Genomic DNA, 27,320 nt, shown 5'->3' with positions numbered 1-27,320 from the left:
AGACATTCTCTTTTGCTTTCAAAGCATGACAATTTTCAGGCCAAACCAATTTTCCAGACAAAAGTGGTAAGGAGACTAAAACAGGACTTTATAATGGAAATGTAATTGCAACTTTAACTACAGACAGATGACAATGTCTCTAACACAATACAACGCCCATGTCCATGATAACAGAGCAAGCAAAAGCACATAGAACTCTGATCTCTTCAGAAAAGAAACGGGAACCATCAATCAATCACTTCAAAATAAGTAACAGCCTTACTCCTACTGAATGATTTTGTAGCCATTTGTTATTATATAGGTATTGTTAGGATATAGATATTCAGGCCTGTCTGTAAAGGCCTATACTTTAGGAATGTAGGTGTATTCTTATCACTTAGCTAGTTATAGAGGTATAAAAGAAAGAATCAAAATCACTGTCTGTCTGTGAAAGGGCCTTCTCCTACTGTGACAGTCTGAGGCTCTGTCCTTAGGCTAAGTAAGGCCTTTGGCTAAGCAGCAGAGGCAGCCATAAGCTGAGAAGTGAACGGTCACATCCTCACATTCCAAACTAGTCACATGGAAATAAGGTGCTATTGGGCTGTTAGGAATACAATTCTGTCCTGATATTCCTATCACCTCCAGAGAAAGGAAAGAGCCTAGAACATGTAAAAGAAAATTTAGTTTGATAGTTTTCTGTCTGGTAAGAACTCACTTATCAATAGACACAGCTGGAAAACCCTTGTCTGTATAGATGTAGTTGTAAAATCCTCACTTCTGTATTGTTTTGTATGTTTATTTGCATGGTCTCTGTCTGGTTCTGTAATTGTTTCTGTCTGCTGTATAATTAATTGTGTTGGGTGTAAACCAATTAAGGTGGTGGAATATAATTGGTTAAATAACCATGTTACATTATGTTAGGATTGGTTAGTTAAATTTCAGTAAAATAATTGGTTAAGGTATAGCTAAGCAGAACTCAAGTTTTACTATATAGTCTGCAGTCAATCAGGAAGGGAGGGGGGAATGGGAACAGGGAATGGGGGTGGGGAAATTGGAATCATGTTTTGCTAAGGGGGGAATGGGAACAGGGATGGCTCTGTGGTGTCAGAGCTGGGAAGGGGGACACTGAGGAAGGAAACTGGAATCATGCTTGCTGGAAGTTCACCCCAATAAACATCGAATTGTTTGCGCCTTTGGACTTCGGGTATTGTTGCTCCCTGTTCATGCGAGAAGGACCAGGGAAGTGAGAGGGTGAAGGAATAAGCCCCCTAACAGGTATAGAGACATCTTTGCTAAGAAGGAATGTTATTGAAATAAAGGGAAAAGTCTATGGATATTCTTGTAATATTTAAATAAAAGTTAGGAAAAAAACCACACACACACCCCCACCCACCCCTTCACATCCAGTTTGAATACACTGGCTGCTATTGAAAAGTCAACGTTTATTAGTTTGTGCTAAAAGCTAACTGTTGACATCTGAGACACTTATCAGTTCCCCCTGTAATTACAATAAGAAATATTTTAACTGTAATATCTGTTTGTAAATGTTCACTTTTTAATATCCATGTTATACAGAACAGATATAAAAAAGAAATTCTACCCATAAGGAATCTCCCATGCTGTTATTTGCTTTATATATAAGGTAAAAAACTTTTTATTGAAATTATGTGTTAAATCTCTCATTAATGGAGAGAAGGGAGACCTGAACATTCCTACTTTTTGCATATCATGTGACAGGCTCTGGTATGCTTTGGAAGTTACTATATAATGAAAGATTTTTTTTATTTTCTGATTAAGCTTTGAACACACTTCTCAGCATTAGAAACTGAAGGCTATCTGATCAGTTTTTTCTAACAGCGATTCTGACTAATGCTTAGATTCCTGTTCTATATAGCACTATGCATATAGTCTATTTTTATTATTTATAGCAGAGGTTCCCAATCTGTGGGGTGTGCCCCCTAGAGGGGGCGCGGAGGAATGTTCTGGGAGGGGGGCAGCTGGGGCCTGGACCAGCCCCCCAGGGGCAAGAAGGGAGCGCCACTCAGCTCCGCTCTTGGCCCTGGCTGCCAGCCTCACACCTGAGGATCCGCTCCGCTCTCAGCCCTGTGTACAGGGATCCATCCGCTCCTGGCTGCCGGCCCCACGTCCGGGTTCCTGGCTCCCGGCCCCGCAACCAGGGATCCACTCTCTGCCGTGGCTGCTGGCCCCGGCTTAGGTTCCGCTCCCACCCCCAGTCTCGACCCTCTTGCCACTGTCTGTGTCCCCCCCCTCCCGAAGCCACGGCCCCAGTCCTGGCTGGGTGGGGACAGGGATAAGGGGGGAGCGCGAGGTAAAAAGTTTGGGGATCACTGATGTAGAGTCTCAAAAGATTTCTGCCACTGGCTTATCTGTATATTTGAAACAAACCTTCTCTCTAGCATTGTCTGATATGTAATCTCTACCTAATTATGTGAAACCTTGCTTTGGTGGGCATATATTATGTTTTCCTTTAATCTAATTTGTATGTGATCCCAAAGGTAAAAAACACACACGTTTCAACTGCTTGATAACCCAAGTGTTCTTTCACAGCAGCAGTGTGCAGGACTGTGTTTTACATTTCACTGCACAGATTAAATATTAAACCCCAAGACAAAATGCAGGGAAGACAGGCTTAGATGTTTTACCTACTTCTCCCTTTCCAAAAACAAAGATTAAAAGTGTTACAAAGTTAAAATATATCCTGGCAAAACTTTGCATTTCAACTTAGCCCAAAGGTCCTTTTACAGCTCCATTTAAACGGCTGTCTACGGCAACCACGTAAAACCATTTGCAGGCTCCCTCTAACAAAGTTTGCTTTTATATTAACAGGCAAGATGTAAGCACATTTTCAAAGAACCCCCGATACAACATGGCACGTGAGATCTGCTCTAAATGCTTGATAAGGAATCATAGGGACAAGTAGACGAGACTGCTGTAATCTTATTCCATGTAACGAATTCGAATGGATTATTGTGAATACGTTTACCTCCATTTAAGTATATACTCAACTTTTTATTAATGTATTTTAAGTTTTTATCAAGTAAGATAAAGCTTAACTGAAATTCCCATTTCCTTTCTTAAACACGTCCTAAGTAAGCCTCAGGGCTAAAAAGCAATACAAGAAGGGTTAAAAAAAAAAAAGCAGCAAAATCTTATTTATGCGCAATGAATAATTAGCATCCCCTTTGAAATGAAGCCTTACACAATTAAACAAGCTTTCTTTGGGCCATGAGAAAGGCATTCTTGGTGGTAGTAATATATACTTCCATGCCTTCAAGTATGGGATAGTTAAACTCTTGGTGCTGCAAATCAGATGGAATAATGCACCCACCAACACAGGCTATTAGGGAGAGTAGTCATACAAATCATCAAATGTATTGTTCGGTTTCCACTATCTGAGCCCAGGCCTACCAGTTGCTACAGAACAGCATTAATAGGAAGAGTTCTCTCTGTATTAGCGTTCCCTTCCTGCTACAACCCTATATTTTGGGACAAACTCAGTCCTCATACGAAGCATCAGTAGAGTGCATGGGAGTTCCACAGGGACCAAAAGGAGGTATTCCCCTGTCCCAGGCTGCAAAACAGCAGCTCCCATTGACAGCAGCATCTGAGCAACTGTTAAGACTCTGGCAGTAGCCTCCACTTTTGCTGTGCTCCTGCTCTAGGAGGTAAAGTGGAGAAGGCCAGGAACACACAGCTATTCCTCAGATGGGCGCCTCCTATGCCACACTTCAGGAGAGGAGCAGCTCTTGGGAGCTGAACTCTGTGGCACTCCTTGAATCCAGGCCAGACACTGAATGGGCACGAAGTCTGAACCTTTGACCATTCCTACACTAGGGCAATTCTGCAGCGTTGCATTCCCAAGGAATTCATCTATTGTGTAAAACTAACTATCAAACACTGTCCTAATATGTAGCAATGCCTCACACTTTTCATCTGTAGATCTCAAAGCACGTCACACACATTAACTGATTATGCCTCCCATACATTGTACATACAGTCCCTACCTGGGAGGGTATGTCTTCTCCTTTCATGGGAGGAGTCTTAGCTTTGGCTTTCACTTGCTAAATCCTTCAGTGTTTATAAAAAGGTCAAGAAGAGAGTGCTCAGCTCTGCCCCAGGCACTTTTGACAGTCCTCTCTGGTAAGGAAAGGTCTTACAATTTTTGGAGTTAATTCCACTATCTGCCACTTTTTTTTTTTTAAACCTGTGGCATGCTAGTTGTATTCTATACAACATATAATGCTGTTAAAATTCCTGTATGGCCTGTATCAGAGAGCTACTCTTCTTTCCCCCCGCCCCCCTCCCATGTTCACACATTTCATGGTCAAATTATCTCCTATTCAAAGGCTTTAAAATCTTTTGCTCCCTGCAGCTTGAGCGCTGCTCGTGTTAGAGAATTCTGTACATATAGTATACGGCAATGGCTGCACGGCTACATTTCTCTGCTTATCTGGAGTGCCATTATGCAAGCTTTCAAGGTCTGGGAATCAGACTGTTGAGTGGTCCTGCCACACGAAGGACATAATGGAGGAAACATGTGCAATACAAATGCAGTAATATAACCACGGAGATAGGATAAAACAATGGGACATTTTTAGAACAAGTTGATAATCAATATTCCATCTATTTGACCAAAAAAAGATAGTGGAGATGTAGCAATGCACCAGTTCTACTGAAAAAATGGGATGCAATATATTAGCAGTTACATATTCACATCAAGGGAAGAGACCCCTGAAAATCCAACTCCATGAGTTACTGTAAATCAGAGGTGGGCAAACTATGGCCTGCGGGACCGTCCTCCCTGGCCCTTGAGCTCCCAGCCGGGGAGTCTAGCCCCCGGCCCCTCCCCTGCTGTCCCCCTCCCCCGCTGCCTCAGCTTGCCATGCCGCCAGCGCTCTTGGCTGTGGGGCTGCGAGCTCCTGCCGGGCAGCACGGCGGCGTGGCTGGCTCTGGCCAGGCGGTGTGGCTGCCAGTCCTGCTGCTCTGAGCGGCATGGTAAGGAGGCAGGGAGCAGGGGGGTTGGATAAGGGACAGAGAGTCCCGGGGGGCAGTCAGGGGAAAGGATGCAGGGGGCTGTTGGATAGGGCGGAGCGGTCAGGGGACAGGGGGCAGTTGGATGGGGTGGAGGTTTGGGGGGGGGCGGTCAGGGGTCGGGGAACAGGGGAGTTTGGATAGGCGTGGGAGTCCCGGGGGGCCTGTCAGGGGGCGGGGGCGTGGATAGGAGTCAGGGCAGTCAGGGGACAGGGAGCGGGGCAGTTAGTGGCAGGGGTCCTGGGAGGGGGCAGTCAGGGGACAGGGAGCAGGAGGGGTTGGATGGGTCAGAGGTTCTGAGGGGGGCAGATAGGGGGCAGGGGCTAGGCTGTTTGGGGAGGCACAGCCTTCCCTACCCGGCCCTCCGTACGGTTTCAGAACCCTGATGTGGCCCTCAGGCCAAAAAATTTGCCCACCGCTGCTGTAAATAGTGGTGGGAGGTGACCCAAATGGATCCAGTGGAAAGAAAAAAAGATTCCAAAATTGGATTGATATTTGAATTTGGAAGGGAGAGTACAAAGGTTTCCCACTGACCTGTATTCAGAACATATATTTTATTTATAGAGGCAGCATCCTTGGGTGGACTGAACACCGACACAAGAACACCAGAATTCTTATCCCATTTCTGCTGACACATTGTGACTTGCCAGAGGTGACACAAAGGGACAAAAGTTTTCAAAAGTAGCCTCGAGTTTTGCATGCTCAACTTGTGACATTTATGGCCTAGTTTTCAGAGGTGCTGAGCACCTACAACTCTAAAGTCAAGGGGAGTTGCAAATCCTCGTTACTTCTGAAAATAGTTGGGTCCTAGTCATCTCAACCTGGGCACTAAAATACTGAGGCACCCAAAAATCAGAGGATAACTTTTAAAAACTGGGCTTTAGCCTTTAATTCAAAAGGGTATGGACGTATGGGGAGGATTAGGTAATGTTTGGAAAGTACCTTTAATGCCATGAAGTTACCGTAAGTACAAAGAATCCTTATTTTATAAAATGTCTTCTATTCTGTAGTTCTAGATAATGTATCCAAGTGTACTCAAGCTGTTGCAAAGCCCCAAACTAATTTGTATCCTGGAGAAGAGTAATGTGCATTTCTCATGCCAGAAAGACCACACATTCACACAGGTGTGGCCCAGTGATATAGAAAGGGAGCTTAATCCAATTAAAAAAATAAAACTCTGCTATGTCTACCCCTTGGAATGCCATACAGCCTCTGGAAGCTTGCAGATCTCTTAGAATCATAGAATATCAAGGTTGGAAGGGACCTCAGGAGGTCATCTAGTCCAACCCCCTGCTCAAAGCAGGACCAACACCAACTAAATCATCCCAGCCAGGGCTTTGGCAAGCCTGACCTTAAAAACCTCTAAGGAAGGAGATTCTACCACCTCCCTAGGTAACTCATTCCAGTGCTTCACCACCCTCCTAGTGAAAAAGTTTTTCCTAATATCCAACCTAAACCTCCCCCAGTGCAATTTGAGACCATTACTCCTTGTTCTGTCATCTGCTACCACTGAGGATAGTCTAGATCCATCCTCTTTGGAACCCCCGTTCAGGTAGTTGAAAGCAGCTATCAAATCCCACCTCATTCTTCTCTTCTGCAGACTAAACAATCCCAGTTCCCTCAGCCCCTCCTCATAAGTCATGTGCTCCAGCCCCCTAATCATTTTTGTTGCCCTCCGCTGGACTCTTTCCAATTTTTCCACATCCTTCTTGTAGTGTGGGGCCCAAAACTGGACACAGTACTCCAGATGAGGCCTCACCAATGTCAAATAGAAGGGAATGATCACATCCCTTGATCTGCTGGCAATGCCCCTACTTATACAGCCCAAAATGCCGTTAGCCTTCTTGGCAACAAGGGCACATTTTCGACTCATATCCAGCTTCTCGTCCACTGTAACCCCTAGGTCAGTGGTTCTCAAACTTTTGTACTGGTGACCTCTCTCACATAGAAAGTCTCCGAGTGTGACCCCTCTAATAAATTAAAAACACTTTTTTATATATTTAATACCATTATAAATGCTGGAGGCAAAGCGCGGTTTGGGGTGGAGGCTGACAGCTCGCGACCCCCAGTGTAATAACCTCGCGACCCCCTCAGTGGTCCCGACCTCCAGTTTGAGAACCCCTGCCCTAGGTCCTTTTCTGCAGAACTGCTGCCTAGCCATTCAGTCCCTAGTCTGTAGCAGTGCATGGGATTCTTCCGTCCTAAGTGCAGGACTCTGCACTTGTCCTTGTTGAACCTCAGATTTCTTTTGGCCCAATCCTCTAATTTGTCTAGGTCCCTCTGTATCCTATCCCTACCCTCCAGCGTATCTACCACTCCTCCCAGTTTAGTGTCATCTGCAAACTTGCTGAGGGGGCAGTCCACGCCACCCTCCAGATCATTAATGAAGGTATTGAACAAAACCAGCCCCAGGACCAACCTTGGGGCACTCCGCTTGATACCGGCTGCCAACTAGACATGGGGCCATTGATCACTACCCGTTGAGCCCTACGATCTAGTCAGCTTTCTATCCACCTTATAGTCTTGTTTTGGTTTCTTTTTTAGGGTGGGGTGGGGAGAGATAGATTACTGTGCAGATCTGCGCTCCCAAAATTGTGTCCATCAGTCAAGAGAAGAGCGTAACTGGAATTCAGCTGGGTGTACCCCAAGATTCAGAGCAAATGAGTTTTACCTACTGCAAAAATTCTAGGCCAGGGATCGGCAACCTTCAGCACGTGGCCCATCAGGGTAATTCGCTGGCAGGCTGCAAGACATTTTGTTTACGTTGACCGTCCGCAGGCATGGCCCCCCACAGCTCCCAGTGGCCGTGGTTTGCCATTCCTGGCCAATGGGAGCTGCGGGAAGCGGCGCGGGCCGCAGGGACGTGCTGGCCGCCGCGTCCCACAGCTCCCATTGGTCGGAAATGGCGAACCGTGGCCACTGGGAGTTGCGGGGGGGCAGGGGGTGTGCATGTGGACAGTCAACGTAAACAAAATGTCTCACAGCCCACCAGTGGATTACCCTGATGGACCACATGCCGAAGGTTCCCAACCCCTCTTTTAGGCCATACTACATATTCGCATTCTGCAATGGATAAAAGATAGGGCAAAGAGTGGGGTGAAGGAGGAAGCAGTGCACCTCAGAAAACCAAAACCAAGTAAAATGGTCTATAGCAAAATCTGCTAGACTGATCTAATGCAGGAGGAAAGATAGCTTATGGTTAAGCCATGAGCCTGGGTGCTATTTTCGTATCTGCCATTACTTCCTGTGTGACCTGGGGTTAGTCATTTGGTCTCTCTGTGCTTTACTTTCCCCATCTGTAAAATGGAGAGAATGTTTTTGTTGAAAGTGTAAATTCACTGATGTCCGTAAAGCATTTTAAGTTCCTCCCATAGCAGGAGGTACAGTAGTGTAAAATAGCACTAATGTTATTAACAGCAGTAATCAGAGGAAACTTAGTCCCAGCAGGTGCCATTTTATTACTGTGCAGTCATTCTTGCCCCACCCTCAAAAAATATCTGTATTGAGTAACCGGGGATGGATCACTTGACGATTACCTGTTCTGTTCATTCCCTTTGAAGCACCTGGCATTGGCCACTGTCAGAATACAGGATACTGGGCTAGACGGACCTTTGGTCTGACCCAGTATAGCCATTCTTATGCATTCTAAAATCCAGACTTGAAATGCTATTGTCCCTGACCACAGAAACTAGGAACTATGAACATCTTTGTTTCCTAGTAAACAGTGTATTTTTAGATTAATGCCTGTATTGATTACACAGTGAAAACAATGGGAGGCCATTTGAGATCAGCCATCCCTTTGCTAGTTCTACAATCACACAAAATACCTGCCAAGGGTATTTCCAGTTTCATAACTATCTCCATTCTGATAGCTGGCTAACAACAAGAACCAACAAAGCCCATTAGTTAGGTGGCACAAACCGAGAACACGCTTCTTTCTGGAGTAAAGGCCCACCAACTATACAAAAAGATCCACAACAAAACCAAAACCAAAAGACAGAGTTAAGCAGAAGCGACAAACACAAACGTTCTCTTTGTATTGAGGAAACGAACATCCAGTTCCTCTGTCCGAACACTACCTATGATACCTTAATAATGGAATCAAGAGTTCAGGGGTGTTTCAGACAACGCTGGGTGAACCCAAAGCCAGCTATGCAGGCTCCAGTGCCACACTGCATGGTGCAGGCCAACAGCTCTGTGACAACAGCTTGATCCTAGAAGAAACATCCTGATGCACAGCCCGTTCTGAACTCAACGCTTGTTCTCCTGGACTCATTCCCTTCCCATCAGGTATAGCACAGCAGGTCAGGGAAGGTACACAATCACTGACCTTGTAGCAGAGGACCCAAATCAAATGGCTTTGGAGGGACCCCTAGATATCTCCTTACACTGGCTGAGAGTTTTCTACCAGCACAGCTTGCTCGTCCACAACAGGTGAACGGTGCTCTACAGCATAACACTAATCAGTGCTGCTAAAAATTAAACAACTTCCAAAACCATGACCCTGTTAAAAAAGAGAACTCCTGAAACAGTTTGCATGTGGTATGATCTTCCAGTGCCAACATGCAAATATATGCCTTGAGACAGAGAACTATTAAATCGCTTAGCATTTCCGTACAGCGGGTCACCAGCTGTAGGACTGTGAGCTCTCAGGTGTGGCAATACCGGATTGTTCCTATGTATTTGGGCTACATCCAGTTTTTTGTAGGAACCTGCGATTCTAACACTCCACCTGGGATGTTGACAATTACCCACCTTGCAGGATACAGCCGTTACAAGTTACAATGCTTTTTGAAAGTTCATAGATTCTAGCTTTTTAAACCTGACTTCATTACGGACATACAGGCTGTTTTAAGTTAGGCAGAATTTGTACCATATTTATCCAGTTAATATTTAAACAAAGGACTCTCCGAAAAGCAGTTACCAATTTCTCACAGAAACCGTCTTTAGTGCTGCAGAACAACCAGCAAGCCATAATTCTTCCTGAAAGAACTCCCGCACCATAAACAGGAACACAATGGAGACAACTTACAGACACCTTTCAAAAATCTGCAGACACACAGAGCACCACAGATGGCAGGGAGAAGAGATACTTTCTAACTAAATTAGATATTCAGTGGACTTGATGAAAAAAATCATTCAAAACTCTCAGCAGGGTAAAGACTGAACTTCTCTTCATTGCAGTGTCATTAAACTTCTTACCTGCAGCACTGAGACGTTCCAGATTGGACTGAAATTTTGATCTCCGTGAACTAACATGGATTTCTCTCTTTCCAGTTTTGCAGTCCAGTTAGTTTCTCCTTTGAGTTAAATGCCAGGCCCTCAGGTGAGCACATATCACTGCCTCTCTAAAGGAAAATTCACCTCCAGCTACACATTGGTAACTCCCAGCTATTTCTGACAGGGAGGAGGGAAGCAAAGTTCAGGAAGTATTCGTGCTGGTTTTAACAGACTAACCTCAGGTCTCTAAACAGAGTTCCTTTTGTTCTTGACCTACCAACCTCTCTGATAACAAATGTGTGAGCTAATGCATTTTTCCCTGCCATTTTACAGATAGTTTGATTCATGTGACTTTCAAAAATTATTCCCCTCCTTCCCCCTTAAAAAAGCCACGAAACAAAGACTTGATTCAAGGTGCATGCAATTTCTTTCTTCCCAGCACATGACATTCCATATCGAGATTTTGTTTTTGTATTGAAAGGAAGAGCACATCTGCCTCACTCACTGTTTTAAAGCATTCTATAATTGATCTGGGGCACATCCATTCCCAGATGACGTCTCTCTCACAAGACTTTAGGAATATTACTTTATTATAAAGTATCAGAGGGGTAGCCGTGTTAGTCTGGATCTGTAAAAAGCAGCAGAGAGTCCTGTTTCACCTTTAAGACTATACATCTGTTAGTCTTAAAGCTGCCACAGGACTCTTTTGTTATAAAGGACACAGAACTGGAAAAAAAAAAATCAGACACTGAAATTCCCTATAAATAGTAAGAGGAATGAGGCTTGTACCCTTATGAAGCGTGTAACTTTTGGCAAAGTAAATTTTTTTTTTGGTTGATTATTACCGTAAGCTGTTAAAGAACCAAAATTTTATGACTGAAACAAAAGCAAATGGGTTTATGCAGCCCTAATGACATGATTTATTTCTCATTTCTCTAGATCATCTTCTCAGATGGTCAGGGAACATTGTGATCATCTAGTCTGACCTCCTGCACATTGCAGGACCCAGAACCTCACCCACTCACCCATGTAATAGACCCCTAACATCTGGCTGAGTTATTGAAGTCCTCAAATCATGATTTAAAGACCTCAAGTTAGAGACTCCACCATTTACTCTAGTTTAAACCAGCAAATGACCCGGGCCCCGTGCTGCAAGGGAAAGTGACAGATAGAAGGGATGTTTCTTATGTCACCTGTGATACCTAATAATTTTTTAAAAGTTAAAACAAAAATTTAAATAGAAGGGGAATTTTTTCCTTTATGCCCTCCTAACAAGGAAGGGCAGCACAAGCCTCAAAGCTCATTAGGAACCTCTCTCCAACAATTATTCTACCTGGGAAGTGCTTAGGTACTGTATCTCCAGGTTTCCTGAGCCCTCATTATTGAAACACATTAAGGCCCCTTTATCTCAGATCAGGATATCTCTGAAAATATAAGGTTTGATGGTGCAGAATTCCCAAACCAGAAGTTTCTCTTTTTAAACCATCTCTTGACATTTCTCTTGGCTTTCTGGCTTGACACAGGGTATAAACCACTTCAAATGAGCCCACTGCCATACCCACTCCTCCATGCTGAGGGCTATGGTATTCTGCAGCTGTTTGTCATCAGGACTTCGGGAGGAAAGGTGTTAGGTATATTTCAAAGGAACACATTGTAATTTTTAAAAGCTACATGTGTAAGTGTTTTTTTACATTAAATTGTGAGCAACTTGAGGGTGGGAGATGGGAAAACTACACACCCCTCCATACAGTGGTCAGTACTAATAATGACAGAAATAATATTTAGCCTTCTTAGCCTACTTAGCTACCAAGCATCTGATAGCACACATCCATCTATTTTTAATATCTTTAATATTGAAGAACAGATTGTTTGTATAGCCAGTGGTGAGGCGAATAAAATCCTGGTTGACTTTGATGAGAACAACCTGCAAGCCATAATTCTTCCTAAAGAACTCGCCCACACAAACAGGAACACAGTGGAGAGAACTACAAAGACACCTTTTCAAAAATCTGCAGACTGGTGCCACACTGCCCTTTGTGCCTTTGAAAATTTCTCTCTAATGTGCAAGGTCTTCAAAGCAGCCACATTCAAAAACATTCATGCCCAGATTTGATTTTGGCCCTCCAAGAACGAACGAAAGAAGGAATAAACAAACACTACTCTACTAAGCAAGCACCAAAAGGGAAGTGTTTAAACTAAATCATAGAACCTAGGTTTAGAAGCAACCACAAGGGTCACCACCTGCCGAGATGCAGCATTTATTTTGTCTAAATGTTCCTTCTTCCATCCAAAGTGAAGCTTACCCAGTTCTTTCACACATTTGGGGTTACAATTATTTATAAAGAACATCTCCAATTGTCACAATGGCATTCACCTTCTTAGAGAAATTCTCTATTAGACTCTCTTCATATGTTTATTCACCTCCTGGACCTTCTTCCAGGAACCTCTTCACCAAGGCTCTACCCAAGAACAGAAAAAAAATCTCAGGTTGTGGGTTACCCAGAGCTTTGCTGGAAATGGGAGGGATGATGAGATCCCTTCTATGACATTTTTACTCATGGCACTCTCAGTGCTCTCTGAAATGACAGGGAAATCCTGAGTTTTTCTCTAACTCAGCTGCCACCAGAAATGATTCTGACTTTTGCATCCATTACCACTGCCTTGCTCATCAAAAATATCATCAGCTCTTGAAGGTCCAACCTCTGTGGAGGTGGCCACTCCCTTAAACAAGCTGCTTGACCCACCCAGAGTTGCAGCCTTGTTGATGCTAACTACTCCCAGCGTCCTTGGTTTGTTCCAAGTGGTGCACTGGGACCCAGCTTTTCTAGCTTCCCATCCATTGTATTCAGAGTTGAAGATAATAATTCCATCTCGTTTCCTAAGGTCTGAAGTTTGTTTTCTAAATTCTTTGCATCCTGTTTTGCGCAAGATAACACCCTGACAAACTCCCAGATCAAGGGCTCTTTGGCAGGCAGCAAAGCACTCCCGCTGCACTGTCATCTATGAAAAAGAGGCACAGATTTTTAAAAGCCATTATTTTCCTTTATTTCCCCTCCTTCCTTTTTCTTTAAGGAATATCATCATCTATGTTGGGCAATTTTGTAACAAACAAAACTAAAAATCTATATTACCCATTGAAACTGATTTAAGGATCCAAACAAAGGGCTTGCATCAATGTAACAATTAAATTTAGAAACTGGATTTAGTTAAGTCAGTGCAATTTCTATGTCTACGCAAGCCTTTATGAACATGAGACACGTAAGTAAGTATGATTTACTCGATTTCACCATTACTGTCTTTGCAGAGTGAACAAAGGTACATGAAGATGGCATACAGGACTTTGGCATTACCCAGAGAGCTAGTCACTTGGCCAAACACAAAAAAGTATCTTTCAGAAGCCTCCAGCCACTCAGGAGATTCCAAATTCAGCAATTATTTATACTACAAAAAAAATTAAATAGGAATTTACATTTCCTTCAGTTAGAACAAGACAGGCTTCTGTTCACTCTGCTGGGATGAAGAGAGAGGTTCTTTTATATATGATATTTGTTTTCTATTGGGGATCTTTGTTTTTAACTCTTTTTGCAGAGATACAAAATCACTGTTGCTACCAGAGAAAATTAAGCATTTATACACCTTCAGAGGAATTATACAAATACTCTAGGAAACCATTAATCGACAGTCTAAATCCACAGTGTAAAAACAACAACATATGTCAGGAGTGGTGGGAGTAAACTAAACAATAAACTAAACAAAAATCCTTTGTTAAACTGGAATTAAGATTATAAATATATGGAGTATTCTTCAGGTGGGAAATTGCACAATGTAGTTGTTTTTAAAATCCACAAGATTTCCTGAAAGCCAGGAAATTGAAAAGTGGAAATTGCACAACACTGTTTCACGGGGGCAAGGCACTTGGCTTCACTGCCTATTGGGCCCAAACCTTGGAAACTTCAGTACCCCTGCTTCATTCCATCAGCTCCCTGCAGCGAGTCCACCTGAGCTGGACACCTGTGGGAGACTTGCACACCCAAAGGGAACAATACACACCAACTTCCTTGATCTGGAGTGACTCTCAGCCAGCATTGTAAAAGCAGGAGGGTTTATTAGATGTCTGGAACACAGCGTAGAAAGTCCTTACTTACCATAGAGAACAGAAAGTTAGAACTAGGGATGTAAATAACGTTTAAAAACTAGTAACCGTGAAACCAATTAAAATTCTATTGGTTACATGCTTAAATGTTTACCTGGTGAACTACGGGTGTGGGGGATGGCGGGTGCTGCTGGCCCTGCGGCGTGCCCAGGGTCCCTGCTGCTGCCAGCCCCACGGTGTGCCCGGGGTCTCGGCTGCCACCTGGCATCCCAACACATCCGGGGATCCCCGCTGCTGCCGTGAAGGACCCCGGGCACACAGGGCCAGCAGCCCAGCAGGACCCGGGGTGGAGTTTAACCATTAACAGAAACCGATAAGCATCAAGCTTATCGGTTAACCGGTTAACTGATTGAACTCTTACATCCCTAGTTATAACAGTCCATTTGGGTCAGTCCAGAGCCCTCTGACCCCTCCTTAAGCCCAGTCCAGAATCTTCTCTCCTGCCTCCAGCAGCCCACACTTAACAACCCCACCTGGCCATTCCCCAGCCCTTCGCTCCCCAGCTGATCATACCCAGTTGGCTTCCTAAGGAGGGTGGGCCATCCATGGTCATTTGTTGCTAGGTGCCAAATGTCCAGGCAACTGGAGTGGCCATTGTCTTCTAGGAATTTCCATGGGCATGGGGCCCGGGCAGCTAACTTTTTTTTTAATCAGAAACTATCCGAGTTTCACAGCTGGTTGACAGCTAGCTGTCAATGGCTATGTCTAGACTAGGATTTTCAGACCTATAAATTCCTAACAAGTGCAGCTCCATTAGGTAATTCCAGCAGGAGCTGGGGTGAGGATAAGGCTCAGACAACTTTACGAACATGTCACAATTTGTTCAGAGCAAGGTTAGAGGACATGATAGTGAAAACACCCAGAGCCCTCCTAAGTTTTATCTATGCTATACCTTCCGCTTGTTCCACCATTGGTCAATAAGCATAAAATAGACAAGGCCTTAGGTGCATGTCTACACCAGATACATACACCGCTCGGCAGCAAGTCTCAGATCTCGGGTCAACTGACTCGGACTTGCACTATGGGCTAAAAATAGAAAGGATCGACGCTGTTATTCGGGCTGGAGCCAGGCCGTGAAACATGGCAAGGGGGATGGGTCTCAGAGCCCACGCTCCAGCCAGAGTGGGAGCATTTTTATTATTATTTTTAGCCCCCGTAGCATGAGCCCGAGTCAGTTGACCTGGGCTCTAGGATTCGTGGCCCAAGGTGTTTTTTGGTAGTGTAGACATACCCGTACTGGCATTTCACCCAAGGACACCTTGAATATTGTCACCTTAGTTTATTAAGTAGATTGTAGATAGTCTAGCTTCATGGATAAAGGAGATGTAAGACGATGGATAACAAAATGGCCACTGCAAGGGGTTAAAAAGCCGTTGTAAAATGAGGAAGTTTGGACAGGTCTGGGTGTATTTAAAGTGCAGTACTTTGCACTGTTATAGCGCCTTCCACGCAAGAGAGCAACATGTTTATAAACATCAATTTATCCTTGCCAGAGGAGTGGTGTTCCTCCTTCTTAGATTAGGGAAATTCAAACTACAGCAATAGAGAATACAACTACACTGCAATAAAAGATCCATGGCTTGGCTGTGTCTGGCCCAGGTCAGCAAGCTTGGGCTGTGGGGTTATAAAAGTTGCACTGAAGACATTTGGGGCCTGGGCTGGAGCTGGGCTCTGAGACCCCACAAGGGGACAGGGTCTCAGAGCCGTTCTCCAGCCCAAGCCCAAATGTCTACATTGCTATTTTTAGCACTGCAACCAGAGCCCCACTAGCCTGAGTCAGCTGGCCTGGGCTCCGAGACTTGGTGCTGTGGATTTTTAATTGCAGTTTAGACATACCCTAAGTGGGTTTCCTAAAGTCTGTGGTAGAGACAGGATTAGCTGCAGATCTGACTTCTAGTTCTGTGCCCTAAAGTAAGGAAAAGATTTCCCAAAAAATAGATACATTAAAAAAGGATCAAAGTTGAGTCTAAAAGCCGAAAGGTAATTCAGGATAACACCTCTTTGAAAAAAGGGTCTTACAACACCAACTCCTTCATATAGCCATATACTCTGATGTTAAAGTGTTATAACAAACCCACCCTGCTGCCAACACCAGTAGTATTTAGACGACAAGTAAGCCTACAGTTAGAAGAGACTACATCTCAGAGAAAATTTCTGCCCCAGCAGAATTCCTAGATAAATATCTGAACTGCCTCTGTGATCAGATTTCATTATTTTTAAAGCAAATTCCTGTACATGATGTAGACGCTGCTTGCAACATCAGCCTTCGTGTATAGAACCTCTCTCACACTGCAGGTGATAACTATGGCAGGTCTCTCAAATCTTTGCCTCGCTGACAGGAAATGGCTTACTGGAATCATTCAAAAAGTGCAGAGCTAAGCACTGATCAGGAAGAGAGAGAGACAGTCAAATTCTCTCTCTCTCAAATAAGACTCCCACCTCCCAGGATACCAACACTCCCTGATACTTCATGCAAAAGAAGGACTAGTAATATCTTGTGAATTTACTCCTACGAGAAACAGCCTAAAATACATTTACCTTATTGAACGAAGCAGACTAGAGCTATGGGTGCTTTAAATTCATAGTGTGAGAATGGCATGATTTCCACCAGGTGTGGAGAGGTTAGCCCCAGCTCCAGTTGCGCAGAGTTGGCCGGGGGTCTCTAAAACCTCTAACTCATTGGCATTGCGCCAGGGGATATCCTGACCATTGTCCAGCCTGGTTTATAAACAATCTACATAGCCCAACAGTTTTTTAGATCTCCAAGTAGCTTGTGCTCCTCTCTCCCAGGGCAGAGACCACCAATCGCATGGGTGCAGCTGGATCAGTGGATGAACAGAAGGCGCAATATTTGGAGGAGGAAGGAAACGATACAACTTAAAAAACTAGCTTGAAATCACTAAAGGATGAGGCCAGGGCTCTCTAAGACATGGACTCCAAGAATTATCTGCACCCTCCTGATTCTCCATTCCCACTAGGCAGTATAGCCCAGAGAGGACAGAAAATGTACAGAATTTTAGTTGTAAGCTTCTCCTGGCTAGGACTACCTTTATATACACATTTGTACAGCACCCAGCAGAACGAGGCATCAGATCCTACTGGGGGCCTTTGGCTGCTACTGCAATTTAAATAATACAAATCTTATTTTAACAAGTGGCAGAGACGCGGGAATTATGCAGCACTGCCCCAGCCTTTTCCCCTGCACAGTTCCATTCCCCTCCATTCGGTCAATACCTCTTTGGTTTTATTTATTAATTAAGCTGAATAGCAATGAGGTTCTCAACTTTTCACTGTTTGAGTGCCACGGATGTAGGCATTTTAAATGTGTATCTACACTTACAGGTTGTCACGGAGAAGCAGGAGCTTTGGGCAGCTTGGCAGTGGCAGATGAGGCTTTGGGCACCTAGGAGGGGCATTTTTTGTTTCCTGGGTGCAGTAAAAACTTTGGATTCTGATAAGGGGACACTTCTCAGTTTGTCTCTCCATTTTGGGAAAGGGCCAAAGATGACAAATTTGAAGGGGGAGGGACCAAGGGCTTGAATTCCTCAATCCTAACTAGAATCACTAAGTGCTACTGCACCCTTCCCCCACATTCCCAGCCATGAAAGGAGGACACTAGCTTGATGTTTCTGCTAAAGTGTGCAGCAATGAAATAGTTAAATCACATTTTAAAGTGGTGGGCTTTAGGCTTCAGGTCAACAGGAGAATTCACAGCTCTGAGTGATTGTCACAGGCTGGATACAGGCTCAGGCAGGCAGCCCTACATGACCATTACAGTGTTCACATTTTGAAGGTTTTCTCTGCAACCTTAAAGGATGTAGATTTCTCTCCCCACCCCCCTCACCCCACAAAAACTTAGATTCTGGAGAACAAGTTTGGCATAACCATACAATTACACATCCACTCAGACGTCTGCATAACCACAACATACACCAGGTTCTGCTGCCTAGAGGGCTTGGTGAAAGCAATCATTATCAACCACGTTGTTGCACTGCAAATTTCTTCTACTAACCTGAACTTCGAGGCCTTGTCTGCACTGAACAATTTAACAGTGCTAAGAAACATTTATTCCATTTCATCTGACTGAAATGCAGCTGGGTTTCACAAACAGAAGTGCTTTGATAGAGAGCATGAGGGCTAAAGAAATATTACCAACAGACCTTGGTTTTTCAGGGCTCAATAGTAACTGAGTCTGCATTGTTCCAATGCCAGTGTAAACACAGCTCCATCACTAGAGCTCCTAGGCACTAGGGTAATACAAATAACCACAGGGCCAGTAGTTGGAAGGGTCAACATCTATTTGTAAAAAGATTTCACGTCATGCATCAGTTAGCGCGTCTTACTTTCTTTGATCAATAATTCAGAGGAACTAAAGAGCTCACAGACTTTTTGCTGTTCTAATTTTGAACCATTTAAAACCATCTATTCTGTTTCATCATCTCTGAAATACATTGCATTGATTGGCCAGCTGAGGGCAATGCTCCCAATGCAGTTCTCAGCACCTCTAGTACGATGCACATTTGTACTTTCTGGTTAGCATTTTTTCCTTTGGCAATTTAACACAGGTCACACTAATTACCTCTGTCTTATCTCAGGTTGACAGAAAGTTTAGTTGCTCCCCCTGGCTGCCTTACTTGGTAGCTACCAAAAGGGCTCTAGATCTTCCCATATTCCTTCCAAATCAAAATATCCCTGAGATTACAAATGCTAATATACTCACTGTCTCCCCATCTCACCTGAGTATTGCAAGGATACAGTAAGCCTTGCCGGGCATGCTCACTCTCTCCCCCACTCTCTCTCCACCCCTTGGGTCAAACCCCTAGTGTCCCTGATTTTGCAGTCATTTCAAGTGACTCAGCCTCCCTGTTCCACAACCCGGCCAAGCCAGGCAAGCCTTCCATCAGGAGGCAGGGAAGAGAAAGATTCTCCAAATGCCCTTTTGTGCAAAGCAGGGCACAACAGGCCGGGAGCCAAGAGGCTGAGTCACAAACTCACCTCTTCCACAGAGCCCTTTTTATGTTTCTTTGCACTTCAAGGCTCTTACTTTTGAGGACTGCTTCACTTTCCTTACTGCAGGGAGGAGACAACTGTCATTCCCACCATTCTACTAAGAAGTTAATGGAGTGAATGTAGGTGGTCACGTTTTGAAGAACTGGAAGCAGAACCCAGGTGTCTAACATGACAAGCTCAAGCCTCATCCATAATGCATTTCAGAATAATAACAGGAGTACTTGTGGCACCTTAGAGACTAACAAATTTATTAGAGCATAAGCTTTCGTGGGCTACAACCCACTTCTTCGGATGCATATAGAGTGAACCATATATTGAGGAGATATATATACACACACATACAGAGAGCATGAACAGGTGGGAGTTGTCTTACCAACTCTGAGAGGCCAATTAAGTAAGAGAAAAAAAACTTTTGAAGTGATAATCAAGATGGTTCAGTACAGACAGTTTGATAAGAAGCAAGTGTGAAAATACTTACAAGGGGAGATAGATTCAATGTTTGTAATGGCTCAGCCATTCCCAATCCCTATTTAGCCCTGAGTTGATTGTGTCTAGTTTGCATATCAATTCCAGCTCAGCAGTCTCTCGTTGGAGTCTGTTTTTGAAGTTTTTCTGTTTTAAGATAGCCACCCGCAGGTCTGTCAAAGAATGGCCAGACAGGTTAAAGTGTTCTCCCACTGGTTTTTGAGTATTATGATTCCTGATGTCAGATTTGTGTCCATTAATTCTTTTGCGTAGAGACTTACGCAATCAACTCAGGGCTAAATAGGGATTGGGAATGGCTGAGCCATTACAAACATTGAATCTATCTCCCCTTGTAAGTATTTTCACACTTGCTTCTTATCAAACTGTCTGTACTGAACCATCTTGATTATCACTTCAAAAGTTTTTTTTCTCTTACTTAATTGGCCTCTCAGAGTTGGTAAGACAACTCCCACCTGTTCATGCTCTCTGTATGTGTGTGTATATATATATCTCCTCAATATATGGTTCACTCTATATGCATCCGAAGAAGTGGGTTGTAGCCCACGAAAGCTTATGCTCTAATAAATTTGTTAGTCTCTAAGGTGCCACAAGTACTCCTGTTATTTTTGCGGATACAGACTAACACGGCTGCTACTCTGAAACCTGGCATTTCAGAATGAACGTACTGAAACTATGCACTTGGTTATCCTTTCTAATTCCTAGATAACACTTCGTTCCTGAAATAGAACCCAAGAATCCTGACAACCAATGTCCTGCTCTAATCACTGGACAACCCTTCCCACTAAGATACACAAATTGTCAACCCCAATATTCTACTCCAGTCTAGTAACCAACTGGCAAAGTGTTCTGTGTCTCACTTTGGAGGCCAGTTCACATGAAGACCACTATTCTTTTAGCTCAAGTAGTAGAGCTCTGTGCTGCGGAACTGAAGGTCCTGAGTTCAAACCCTGCTGATGATGTGTGTGGGGAAGCCGTACACCCACACAAGACAGAATTTGTTTTTCCAGTTTTCTATTTACTCAGTTGGGTTATTTAATTCATGCAATGAAAAAACATTCTTAAAATAGGCTTTTCAAACATAATTTGTCAATTATGGTGTATGATGTGCAAGAAAACTCATAAGTTCCACATTTCAGTTTTGTCTGTGACACACTGGCAGGTTTGAAAGTTCAGAGGTATGCTTGAATCTCCAGTCACGAGGAGCAGATTAAGCAGTTTTGCTACGCTCTTCTCTGCATCTTTGCCAGCCAGCAATCTAACAGGATTTGTGTGGGTTGCTACAGTTACAGAAATATCAAACCTCCTCTAGATAAGAAATGAAAACTTTGCATTTCCCCCCTATCTTCTACCCTTCTTTGCTCCTCCTCCGTTCCACCCATCCACTTTCCTAACCCAAGCCTCTCTCCACATTGTTGTGACTATTGCAACACAATCGGTCAAATTGTAACAGGGCGTTTGGCCTTGTAAAGGTGACCTGCAAAGTGCAAACAGTTAGGCTGTGGCCCTTTTCAGTGCAACATAAAAAAGCACCCAAAAGATCCAACAGGTCCTTTCCCCTCCACAACAAAAATAGATTTAAAAAAGAGACAACTTTTTAACATTACAGATCAGGGGTGGGCAAACTATGGCCCGGGGGCCACATCCGGCCCTTCAGATGTTTTAATCTGGCCCTAATCTGCCGGGGAGCAGGGTCCGGGGCTTGCCCCACTCCGGCGCTCCAGCCAGGAAGCGGGATCAGGGGTGGCTCCCAGAAGCAGTGGCATGTCCCCCCTCTGGTTCCTACGCGTAGGGGCAGCCAGGGGGCTCCGCACGCTGTCCCCGCCCCAAGCACGGCCCCCGCAGCTCCCATTGGCCAGGAACCATGGCCAATGGGAGCTGAAGGGGCAGCGCCTGTGGATGGGGCAACATGCAGAGCCACATGGCCATGCCTCTGTGTAGGAGCCGGAGAGGGGACATTCCGCTGCTTCTGGGAGCTGCTTGAGGTAATCGATGCCTGGAGCCTGTACTCCTGTCCCTCTCCCACCCTCCAAACCCCTCGGTCCCAGCCTGGAGCATCCTCCTGCACCCCCAACCCCACCCCAGAGCACGCACCCCAACTGGAGCTCTCACCCCCCCCCCCAGCCCCCTGCCCCAGCCCAGAGCCCCCTCCTGCACCCTGAACTCATTTCTGGCCCCACCCCAGAGCCCGCACCCCCTGCTGGAGCACTCACCCCCTCCACATACCCCAACCCCCAATTTCATGAGCATTCATGGCCCGCCATACAATTTCCATACCCAGATGTGGCCCTCGGGCCAAAAAGTTTGCCCACCCCTGTTACAGATTCAAGTCTTGCCTACCATATGTAAAGATTCAGTGGGGTTGTTTTGGTTGGCTAGCTCTCAGTACTAAAAGAAAGGGGAAGGGCCAATGGGAAATCAGGACCCTGACACTGACAGTCCCCAGGAACAATGCGGAGAGGCCAATGCTCCAGGTCAGCCTCATTGACAGGGCGGGCAGGCCAGTCCTGTCCTCGGTGTGAGCTGTAATTGCCTGGGTCAGACAGAGTGGGGCCGAGCTAAAGAGAAAGCAGAGGCCCAAGCTGAGCTGGGGAGCAGGGCCGTGCCAGCCAGAGGGGCCAGAAAAGCAGCCCAGGAAGCAGGTCAGAGCTGGGAGCAGAGTCATAGAAGCAGCACACAGAGCAGACCTGTTTGGGAGGAGAGCTGCAGCAACCAGAGCCAGGGGGGCCAGAGAAGCAGCCCAGGGAGCTGGAGGCAGAGCAGCAGCAGCAGCTGTGCTGAGGCAGAGCGGAGCTGGAGCTGGGGCTGGAGCAGTCCGGAGCAGAGTGCGGTGAGCAACTGGGGAGAGTGAGGGGGACCCTGGGCAGCGGGCCCAGTGCAAGGAGACACCCCCAGCCAAGAGGCCTTGCAGGCCAGACTTGGAGGGGGATCGTAACCCCGACGGGGAGGGGGCAATGCTGGGAAGAAGGGTCCTGCCACCTAGAGCCTGAGACTGTGTGGCCACTGCCAGAGCAAGCGTCCGACCCGCAACATCCCTGCAGCACAGCCAGGGCCTGAGAAGGAGGCCTGGGACTTGTGAGGAACAGACTGAACGTCTCTTACATTCCAGAGATGCTGGTTGTGATGCCCCCGTGCCACAGAGCAGGGTTATATGTTTTCTTTTAACCTTTCCCATTTTCCCTTATTTTTTTTAATTGATTGCAGTTTAATAAATTGTATTTGCTTTGAACTGTATGTAATGATCAGTGGGTCAGGGAAGCATCCAGTGCAGAGAGACCACCCCGCAGTGGGGACACCCTAGCCCAGGGGTGGGCAAACTTTTTGGCCTGCGGGCCACATCTGGGTATGGAAATTGTATGGTGGGCCATGAATGCTCACGGTTCTCGGCCAATGGAAGCTGCGGGCAGGGGCAGCGTGCGAAGCCCCCTAGCCGTCCCTACTCAGAGGAGCCAGAGGGGGGACATGCCGCTGCTTCTGGGAGCCACATGGAGCGGGGCCAACCCCTGACCCTGCTTCCTGGCTGGAGCACCGGAGTGGGGCAAGCCCCGGACTCTGCTCCCCGGCGGGAGCTCGAGGGCTGGATTAAAGCATCTGAAGGCTGGATGCGGCCCCCAGGCCGTAGTTTGCCCACCCCTGCCCTAAGTGACCATGCCAAGGTTGGGAGTCCAGCTCCCCAGGAATCCTGGGCCCAGCCTTGTTGGGGTTACAAGGACTCTGCCACACAGGAGAGCCCTCAAGGTCAGGCAGGCCTCTGGGTAAAGGAAGTGGGAGTGAGGACTCAGATCCTTTCGCTAGCCCACTTCACCGGGGTAGTGTATAAGCCAGGAAAGTTCCCCACAATAGCGGAATCATTCCCCCGCTTACACATAGAGGAAGAACTAGGAGAATGATGATATCACAAGTGTATAGAAGAACAACCTTATTAACAAAAAGGGAAGGAGTTTTTATTCAGACTATTTACAACTTTTATTTACACCTATTTAACCCAAACATTTGGGAATAAAGATCTTTTTTTAAGGACTCAGTACTTCTTCCCCTTCGTCTAAGGGCAGGGAGCGTGCCCAATCCACATTTTTGTGATGCTCATTAAATCTTCCAGTAAAATTAGGGAAGTACAAAATAAGCAAGAGATTAAGATATATTTTAAAGAGTTTTCCTGACTCCTTTGTGCGTCAGAGTACCAAAAGAGGGAAATTTTATTCCTTTGCAGGTCACCTGTAAGTAGGGTGACCAGTCCCAATTTTATAGGAACAGTCCCGATTTTTCACATTTGCTGTCTGGTCACCCTACCTGTAAGAAATTTCTTCTGAGACCAGACCTCTGACAACTGAGAAGGAGGGAAGCTAAATGTTACCCATCTCCCTTTGCCCTGCCTAAGGACATCACTGATTTTGAAAAGTGCTCACCTTCATCTAATCCACAGCCTAGAACCTCATGTACTCATTTACATGTTTGGGAACCTAAAGAGCCATCATCTTAAATGACAATTCTAACTGCATTGCCTTGCCCAGTTTAAAAAAAAAAAAAAAAAAAAAAGGCTGCGAAGTTGTTTGATTGCTGCAAACACATACGCAGGGAAATTCCAACAGGAGCCTGAAACAAGGTACTTTTCACTGGATCACCAGTGTTGGTATGCCTAAGGGAAATGTCTGGACTTTTGAAAATTTGTGTCCTTTTTCCTTTTCTTCCCTCTTATCATCTGGATCATCCTGAAAGAGGCTTTTGATTATGTCTGTCTGTTTTATACTGCCTTAGAAATTCTCTAGGGCATGTCCTCTATACAACTACAGGATGTAAATCCACAGTTCCTAGCTCAGACTAGCAGAACAGCACAGTGCTTACAGGTAACATCAAAGAAAGCTCACAGCACATTCGTTTGTGCCAGCACTCCTCATTTACTTTTTCCCTAGTTTCTCCTCTAAACAGTCCAAGCTTTCCCTGGTACAGCACTGCAGGATGCGCAGAATAAGATGCCACACACCAGGGGCCTGTTGATCAGCTATATTAAAAGGGAAAAGAAAAAAAAGAAAAAAGAAAAAAGAAAAAAAAAAAAAACACGAGACACTCGTGTATTTTTACACTTGCAAGACTGAGCAATATCTTTCTATCATGCTCTCATTTGCAGAGGCTCTGTGAAATCCTTATAGACTGTAAATTATTTCAGGTCATGTGTCAGACAACTATGGTGATTTTACCAAGCACATTCAAAAACACATTGGGCTGGATATCAGCTGAAAGCTACCCCAAATACAATTCCCCAAAAATGGATTCTCAGTTTTAAAAAGCAAGCTGCAGGTTTGCCGTTCATTTTCCTTCTATTTATGTTTTTATTCTGACAAGTAAGTGACTCTGAACTTCTCAGTATGGCCTTGTTCCCAGAATAACAGGTTAATTGCAACATTCCCACACAGCCACTAGGAAGTGCCCTTGCTCTAATTTCCCTTCCCTTTAAAGACAGGCTCACCCCCACAATGGCTCGCAGTAGCTCCGTAGAGTGAGAAAGCGAAGATCATTAACTGTATGAGTGCAATGGAGCCATCAGTCAAATCCAGGGAGTGAACATTTAAAGCCTCTAGCTGGCTATTAGCACAGAAAAGGTTAGCAGCAGCTGCAACTCCCATTTAGCTTAGCCCAGTCAGCAGAGGTAAGAAGCATTTGTGATGCTGAACAAACTGGAAGAGGAATTTGAGAAAATGCATTTCCTACCCTGTCCCTCCAAGTATAAATTGGGGTTTCTAAGTCAAAAGGCTGCAGCCACCTTGCTAAAAACAGCAATGGTATTTGTGAGGTTTATTCAAATACCCAAGAGAGCAAGCAAAATGGTGAAGCGTACACTTGTATCTTCTCCTGCACAGAGTATAAGGCAAGACAATGAGGGCATTTTGCACATAAAGAGCCAGACTCCAAATAAATAACTTTACACTTAAAGAAAGCCTCCCAATGGAAGAACTTAAGGCTCACACATTAATCAAGCCCCTGGTATTGTTCCCTTTCTACAGATGGGGAAACAGAAGTGATTCCTCCAAGGTTGGAGAGCAAGTATTCGTGGTTTTGGTGAAAAGTGGGAACCAGCCAACAAGCTATTTCAATAAATGCCCCTGAAGTGGAAGAAGCAGAGGTTTAAAAATAGGAATGGTTTATTATGATTTTACTTTATACTAACCAGGGTCTTCAAAGTGACACGTGAAAGCCATATAGAACTTACTGTCTTGAAAGTACAGGGCAGCCAGTGGTTGCTTTTTAATGACAAAGGGCAGAACAAAGCTGATCAGTGTCAGGTGTATTGCCAGGGAACTCAAGAGAACAGCACCTAGCCCTCTATCGAAGAAAATACAAGACCAAGAAAATGCATTCTGGGCTGTATATTTATTTGTGATCAAGCAATAGTAGGCATATTTCTATGTAAACACACAGCAGCCCTGAGACCCTGGCCTATCCAGTGGAGTCTCAATATTGCAAAGCCTGGAGTCTCCCATTTTGGACTGTTAAAGGCTTGGGCAGTCTGGTAGGCAAGTGAGCAAGCACAGACACCTTATATAGGGGGTGCCATCGCAAGGCTTTGAGAGAAATACTGAATTATATTGGGAAACATTTAAAAAAAATTGGAAAAACAATTAAACAGCCCAGTGAGCTGGGCCTTCATGGAAGCAGGAGAGTGTTTGCTCAGAGGGTAATTATGGTGGCCCTCCTGCTGCTGCTGTCTGGAAGGCACGCAGTGCACCCGCCAACTGGGGAAGAACAAAAAGCCCACAATTAAAGCTGACAGGCATGTCCTGGTAACAGCAGCCTCATTTACAGAGGAGGAGAGCAAACAGCAAGAGACAAATTGAATGGCCTAATCCTTCCCAGTATGGAGGGCCAACGGGGGAAGGGCATCATTTGCTTTTTGAAATGGAACATTCCATGTCAACAACAAAAATAAAAGGGGGTGGGGGGGGGAAATCACACTGCCCTTTGCTCTGCCTTTAGCTGACAGCACAGCAATGAATGATGACATCTGAAATATTCTGTGTCGTCCTTCTGTTTAGAAACAGCCTCCAAGAGATTGGAGCAGAGAGACAGGCTCATGATGGGCGTATTTATAGTAAGTACTTCCTGGAACTGGGTTCATGCTCTCTGTTGCCACAACCCCCAGTGGCAAAACTAATGCAACCACAGCAACGTATCTTTGCCATGCTGCTAACATTCTTTTGCCACAAGGGGCATCACTCCCACAAGGAACACAACACACACTGGCAGCTTGTGTCCAGAGATGGAAAAACCTTATGAACGTTCAATGCTATCATCAACTCTGAGCACCAAAGCAACATGCAGCAACGTCTGGCAAGCAGAAATACTGATTCTAATACAAGGGTAAGGCAAAGGGATGCTATCAGACTTTTTACGCAAGTGCTGTTTTCTATCAAGAACAGTGCTTGTGTTC

The 27,320-nt window shown here is 45.1% G+C and overlaps 1 protein-coding gene across 4 annotated transcripts in view; it reads right to left on the bottom strand.

Annotated features, from left to right (window-relative positions):
• Positions 1 to 27,320, bottom strand: part of RAB11FIP3 (RAB11 family interacting protein 3) — a 170,477-nt gene that overhangs the window by 53,755 nt on the left and 89,402 nt on the right. The gene's annotated exons all lie outside the window — the stretch shown is intronic.

Source organism: Emys orbicularis, chromosome 10, assembly GCF_028017835.1.
Source record: "Emys orbicularis isolate rEmyOrb1 chromosome 10, rEmyOrb1.hap1, whole genome shotgun sequence".
In the NCBI taxonomy this organism is placed as follows: domain Eukaryota; kingdom Metazoa; phylum Chordata; order Testudines; family Emydidae; genus Emys; species Emys orbicularis.
The sequence above is the reverse complement of the archived record's forward strand: the minus strand, read 5'-3'. Positions and strand labels throughout refer to the sequence as shown.